Consider the following 6980-nt stretch of genomic DNA (forward strand, 5'->3'; position numbering starts at 1 on the left):
TGCCTGGGGATGGGGTGAGATGATCCAAAATGATCGGGACAAGTGGGAGAGTTGCCCCACGCACACCTCTTGTTCAGTCCTTACAGCTGGAGTAAAAAAGTAGATTTGTTACTTCCTGTTTAAGGACTCTGCCTCTGACACGGGAGACCAGGGTTTGAATCTTGGCTCTTCCTGTTCAGTAAGCCAGCACCGATTCAGTAGGAGACCTTGGGCGAGACTCCATAACGCTGCTACTGCCTATAGAGCGTGCCCTAGTGGCTGCAGCTCTGTCATATTGAGTCTGCCAAGAGAAAAAGTGCAATACAAATTTTCTGTGTCTTGTCTTGTCCTTCACTGAAGTTGAGTACAATCTGCACTACAGAAATAATGCATGCTTTATGTACTTTTTTCTTATTAGCAGCCAACGCTGAGGTATTTGTAGATTAGTTATTTGCCCTTTATCATGGTGTAATAAGGTGGTCTGGCAGGTCCTGGCTCAACTAGCATTACTCTATAATATACATGTCAAACTCTGGCCCGCCCGCAGAGCCATCAAATTTGGCCTGCAATTGGTTTCCCCACTTAACATTATATTTGGCCCACTCTAGGCCACCACGCTATATTGGAGGTGAAGCCTTAGATCACCAGGGAAGCCATATAGGGGAGGGAGGGGGAAAGCACTAGATCCTGGGGAACTGTATAGGGGAGGAAGGAGGCATTAGACACTAGGGAACTGTATAGGGGAGGGAGAACCACTAAACACCAGGGAACTGTATGGGCCGGGTACCACTAGATACCTGGGAACTGTATAGGGGAGGAAGGAGGGCTACTAGATATTAGGGAACTGTATATGGGCATATACTGAGAATTTCCCATGAAGAGATGGACTAGTCAAAAACCTGTTAGTTGTGTCAGAGTTCTACCAACTACTGTAATTGATAGCAACAGGAGAAAAGTAATTTATAACTAATTTTACTGAACATACTTCTTATTTGCATGTGTTTACATGTATTTAACTTTTTTTTTTTTTTGCGATAGTGGTCCTTTAACCAGTACACTATAGAGCTGCATATCACATATTTCCTGAGGTGACTGGTCTGTTCTTACATCTGTGAAACGTAGAAAGTTGTCCAGAGAATCTGATATTGAGGCAGAGGGGAGGCCTTTGACTAAAGAGCTTCAGACACATAAAACATTAAAGTGTACCTGAGATGACAGGACATAAAAGTTTTATACATACCTGGGGCTTCCTCCGGCCCCAGATTGCTCCCTCGCAGCTGTCCAAAGCCTTCTGGATCCTCTGATAGAAGCTCCGTTTTTTTGGGCCAGTCGGCACATGCTCCCCGTCACACTCCCGTGGCTGGGATAGTTCTGCACCTGCGCAGTAGTACTGTGCAAGCGCAGGATTCTCCTAGCAGTGGTAGAGTGCTGGGGCGCATGCGGCCAGCCACGCATGCGCAGTGTGCCCTGACTGGTGGAGATAGCGGAACTTCTACCGGAGGATCTAGGAGGCTTTGCACGGCTGCAACTGAGCAATCGGGATGGAGGAAGCCCCAGATATGTCTAAAATGTTTATGTAATATCCTGCATGCAAAAAAGAAAAAGCATGTGCACCATCCATCCTTTGCTGTTAGTGTTTAATGGCAGTAGCATTAAATCCAGAAAAAAAGAAGCCATTACAACAGTACCAAATCCATATACTGGCTTGTATAACAATGGTGGGTGGCAGGCAGTTACAGGGAGAAGCGACGGCCGTTTCGGTAAACTGCCGTCTTCCACTATATAGTAAACGGCCTTTCTTCCTCTATATAGTTGACGGAGCACATGTCCCAAGGTGAACAGGCAGAAGAATCCAGCATCGGTGGTGAGAGACTTGTTTATTTTACCCTTTCAGGGCCGGTGCACACCAAAAACTGCTAGCAGATCTGCAAAATGCTAGCAGATTTTGAAACGCTTTTTCTTCTTTTTCTGTAGTGTTTCAGCTAGCGTTTTGCGGTTTTGTGTAGCGGTTTTGGTATAGTAGATTTCATGTATTGTTACAGTAAAGCTGTTACTGAACAGCTACTGTAACAAAAACCGCCTGGCAAACCGCTCTGAAGTGCCATTTTTCAGAGCGGTTTGCGGTTTTCCTATACTTAAGATTGAGGCAGAAACGCATCCGCAATCCAAAATCTGCAGCAGCCCGGGAGTATGCGTTTCTGCAAAACGCCTCCCGCGCTGGTGTGCACCAGCCCATTGAAATACATTACCCTAGCGGATCCGCACCCGCAAGCAGATCGCAAACCGCAGCGGAAACGCTCCGGTGTGCACTAGGCCTTAATGCCTATTGGTTATATGGAGTGCCGCACAATCACTTCTTTTTGTGCAAAGTTTTATGTAATATCCTCTCAGGTTTCCTTTAATGGTGAGTTCTTCATCAGAAGGGTGTGGTGGAAGTATTCACTGATAGTGAGGGCTCGTTTCCACTATAGCGAATCCGCATGCAGGCACCGCATGCGGATTCGCATAGGCAATACAAATGGATGGGATTGTTTCCACTTGTGCGTCGTGCGGGTGCGTTTTGGTGTGCGGGGGAAATCTGCACGGCAGAGCCGTCAGATTTCGCGTGCGGCTGGAATGCGGGCGAATTGCCCGCAATGCTTTTAATAGGGAAATTGCATGCGGCTTTGTCATGCGGTTTTCCCCGCGATTTCGCGTGCGATTTCGCATGTAATGCTATGGAAATTTACACAGGCAGTGACATGGTTAAATTCGCCTGCTTCTTAGCCATGTGAAATCGCATGCGGAATCGCGGGAAAAACAGCATGCGAAAACACATCCGCATGCGATTTTGTCCGCGGTGGAATCCAGGCGATTCCGCACCGCAACAGTGGAAACAAGCCCTAAGAGGGATCCACTGCCTGGAAGCCTCTGTCCACCAAGGTGTATGAACTGCAAAATTCAGGGCTCGTTTCCACTATTGCGGTGCGGAATCGCCTGGATTCCACCGCTGATGAAATCGCATGCGGATGCGATTCCCCGTGCGTTTTTTGCCGCGAATTCGCATGCGATTTCGCATAGGTGAGGGTATATGCGATTTTAACCATGTCACTGCCTGTGTGAATTTACATTGGTACCTATGCGAATTTGCATGCGAATTTGTGTCAAAAAACGCATGGGGAAAACGCATGCGATTTCCCTATTAAATACATGCGATTCGCATGCATTCCACTCGCAGGCAAATTCTGCGGCTCTTTTGTGCGTTTTTTCACCGCTGAAAAAACGCACCTCAACAACGCTACAGTGGAAACAGGCCCATCCACTTGCATTGCATGTGCGAATCCGCATGCGTTGGACGCATGCGGATTCGCGATAGTGGAAACGAGCCCTGAGACACTGATAGCATGCTGTAATGTAGAAACATTGTACACTGAGGTTCCTATGGAAAAGAAGCACATACTGTACAGGGATTTCTATACAGAATGTTTTTCAAACACAAGTTGATTACCTGCACTTCATTACTGCCAGTGTCTAGGTATCTTCGGCCCAGTGCACACCGAGCGGTTTTTGGAGCGATCCGCCGGCCGCATCCGCCTCTAAAAACGCTTGTCTAATGTATTGCAATGGGATGGTGCACACCGGCGGTTTGCGGTTTTTGCCAAGCCGCAAACGCGCCTCCTGCTGCGCGTTTGCGGTTTTCGGAAGCATTTCGTCCTCAATGTAAAGTATAGGAAAAACGCAAACCGCTCTGAAAAACGCTAGTTCAGAGCGGTTTGCAAGGCATTTTTGTTACAGTAGCTGTTCAGTAACAGCTTTTACTGTAACAATATGTGTAATCTGCTACACAAAAACGCACGCAAAACCGCTAGGTATGTTTAGAAAACCTCTCTAAACATACCTAGAATCGCTTTGAAATCAGCTCCCAAAACCGCTAGCATATTGCGGATCTGCTAGCGGTTTTGGTGTGCACTGGGCCTTCCTCACAAAAATGACTTTACTTCTTGTATGGATACTAACTAAGGCCTGGTGCACACCAAAAACCGCTAGCAGATCCGCAAAATGCTAGCAGATTTTGAAACGCTTTTTCTTCTTTTTCTGTAGCGTTTCAGCTAGCGTTTTGCGGTTTTGTGAAGCGTTTTTGGTGTAGTAGATTTCATGTATTGTTACAGTAAAGCTGTTACTGAACAGCTACTGTAACAAAAAACGCCTGGCAAACCGCTCTGAAGTGCCGTTTTTCAGAGCGGTTTGCGTTTTTCCTATACTTAACATTGAGGCAGAAACGCATCCGCAATCCAAAATCTGCAGCAGCCCGGGAGTATGCGTTTCTGCAAAACGCCTCCCGCTCTGGTGTGCACCAGCCCATTGAAATACATTACCCTAGCGGATCCGCTCCCGCAAGCGGATGGCAAAACGCAGCCGAACCGCTCTGGTGTGCACTAGGCCTAAGACCTGGTGCACACCGAGCGGTTTTTGAAGCGATACGCAAACCGCCTCCACCTGTGAAAGCGCTTGGCTAATGTTTTTCAATGGGATGGTGCACACCAGTGGTTTGAGATTTTTAGCAAACCGCAAACGTGGGTCCTGCAGCACGTTTGCGGTTTGCAAAAGCGTTTCTGCCTCAATATAAAGTACAGCAAAAGCTCAAACCGCTGTGGAAAACGCTAGATCAGAGCGGTTTTGCAGGCGTTTTTGTTACAGAAGCTGTTCAGTAACAGCTTTTACTGTAACAATAATTGTATCCTGCTACACAAAAAGGCTTCCAAAACTGCTAGGCATGTTTAGAAAACGTCTCTAAACATGCCTAGAATCGCTCTGAAATCTGCTCCAAAAACCTCTAGCGTTTTGCAGATCTGCTAGCGGTTTTGGTGTGCACTGGGCCTAAGATAATTATACTGCAGCTATTGCTTCATTGCATAGAAATGGAAAGCTAACTTTTAATAGCACTTAATTACAAATTGACCTGTGAAGTACAGGCCAGTGTTTGTCAATTTCATTACAAAAATAAATGAAAAGACCCTAAAAAGTAAAAAAAAAAAATTTTGAAGTAATTTTTAAAAGCACTGAATTTAATAAATATGTAAGTATTGCCATTGCAATTGTTAATAAACTAATTATGTGAATTGTTTGTGTATTATTTGTTTGCATAGAGCACCTGTGGCTTCTAAACATGTTGTATCCAATCACATGACAAGGGGTTGTGGCCCACAGGGATTCATATACTGGCAGTCATTGGCCTCTATTCATAAAACATATGGGGCGAAAAAATTCGTGGAGGGAAAATACTGCATCGGTATTTTAGACTTCTGGGTGGTCATTCATAAAAATCTTGTCAGCTGCAATAACAGAGCAGAGATTTCACGTTGTAGGCTGTCGGGAGGCTTGCGGAAACACAGAAGCAGGCAGAGTCCCTCTGTGCGCTGCTCTTTCTGCTGCAGCTTGGGAGGTCTGTCCCATTCACTTGTATGTATTCCGCACGCTTCTCGCTATATCCGAGGAAGCGGTATTTCCCGTCCTCATACCGCTTCCTCTAATCTTTATGAATGGACATTTTGTTACTTTTTTTCTAGATAAATTTAGAAAATCACCGCACAAGGCGGAAATGTATCGCTGTGCTGGGGAGTTGTAGCTTTTCATGCGGAAACAGCTTTTATGAATTGAGACTTTGCTAAATGATTAAGAAAGTCAGCTGTTTCCAGCGGTAAGCATGCGGTAAAAGTTTTATGAATAGAGGCCATTGAGTAGTAAATGCCCACAATCAAGGCATGTACTCAAGGTGGATTCTCATGATTTTCTTTATCAACAGCATTTCTTGAACATGAACAACAGTTGCAAAGCCTAACTGACGGAATAGCGTGCAAGTGATTAGGGAGGCTGGTTGTTATCTTACTATTTTGGCAGTTAGACTGCTGTTCAGGAAATGCTGTTGAAAACAAAGATAACCCTGAGAATCCCCCATGAGAAGATGGACTGGCCCAAAACATGTTGGTTCTGTCTGATTTTAACTGCCTACTTTTTTTTCGCGATAGTGGTCATTTAAGGCCTCTCTTTTCTATGGCCAGTTGATAGGCGGTGAAATGCCTCTCAAATTCTCAAGGGCTCTTTCACACTACACTGAAAAGTATGCATTTAACTGATCAGTCGTTCTGTAGCAGTGCATTGTGAAAAGGCTTTCAGTTAAAACATACATAGGCCTCTATTCATAAAACTTTTACCGTATGCTTACCGCTGGAAACAGCTGACTTTCTTAATCATTTACCAAAGTCTCAATTCATAAAAGCTGTTTCCGCATGAAAAGCTACAACTCCCCAGCACAGCGATACATTTCCGCCTTGTGCGGTGATTTTCTAAATTTATCTAGAAAAAAAGTAACAAAATGTCCATTCATAAAGATTAGAGGAAGCGGTATGAGGACGGGAAATACCGCTTCCTCGGAAATAGCGAGAAGCGTGCGGAATACATACAAGTGAATGGGACAGACCTCCCAAGCAGCAGCAGAAAGAGCAGTGCACGGAGGGACTCTGCCTGCTTCTGTATTTCCTCAAGCCTCCCGACAGCCTACAGCGGGAAATCTCTGCTCTGTTATTGCAGCTGACAAGATTTTTATGAATGACCACCCAGATATCTAAAATACCGATGCAGTATTTTCCCTCCACGAATTTTTTCGCCCCATATGTTTTATGAATAGAGGCCATAATGGGCTCTATTCTCAATGAGTTATCGCATGAGTTAAATTAGGTAGTGATAAACACCGACCAAAATATCTCCATTTTGAAATTCACAAATTTTTTTCTCCCTAAATTACCTCATGCGGTAAAAGTGAGGTAAAAGTGTGGTAATTACCTCAAAATTTATCTCCAATTTGAGATACTCAATTTAAAAGTTGGTGTTCATTAACGATTTTTTTTATCACCTACAAATGATAGGTGATAATTATCACTTCTCTGCTTTTGGCCTTCAGGATGGAGCCTTTTGAGCTTTCTTTGCTCGAGTTTATGTTAATCTTAGGCCTAGTGCACACCAAA

Source organism: Hyperolius riggenbachi, chromosome 3 (genome assembly GCF_040937935.1).
Source record: "Hyperolius riggenbachi isolate aHypRig1 chromosome 3, aHypRig1.pri, whole genome shotgun sequence".
In the NCBI taxonomy this organism is placed as follows: domain Eukaryota; kingdom Metazoa; phylum Chordata; class Amphibia; order Anura; family Hyperoliidae; genus Hyperolius; species Hyperolius riggenbachi.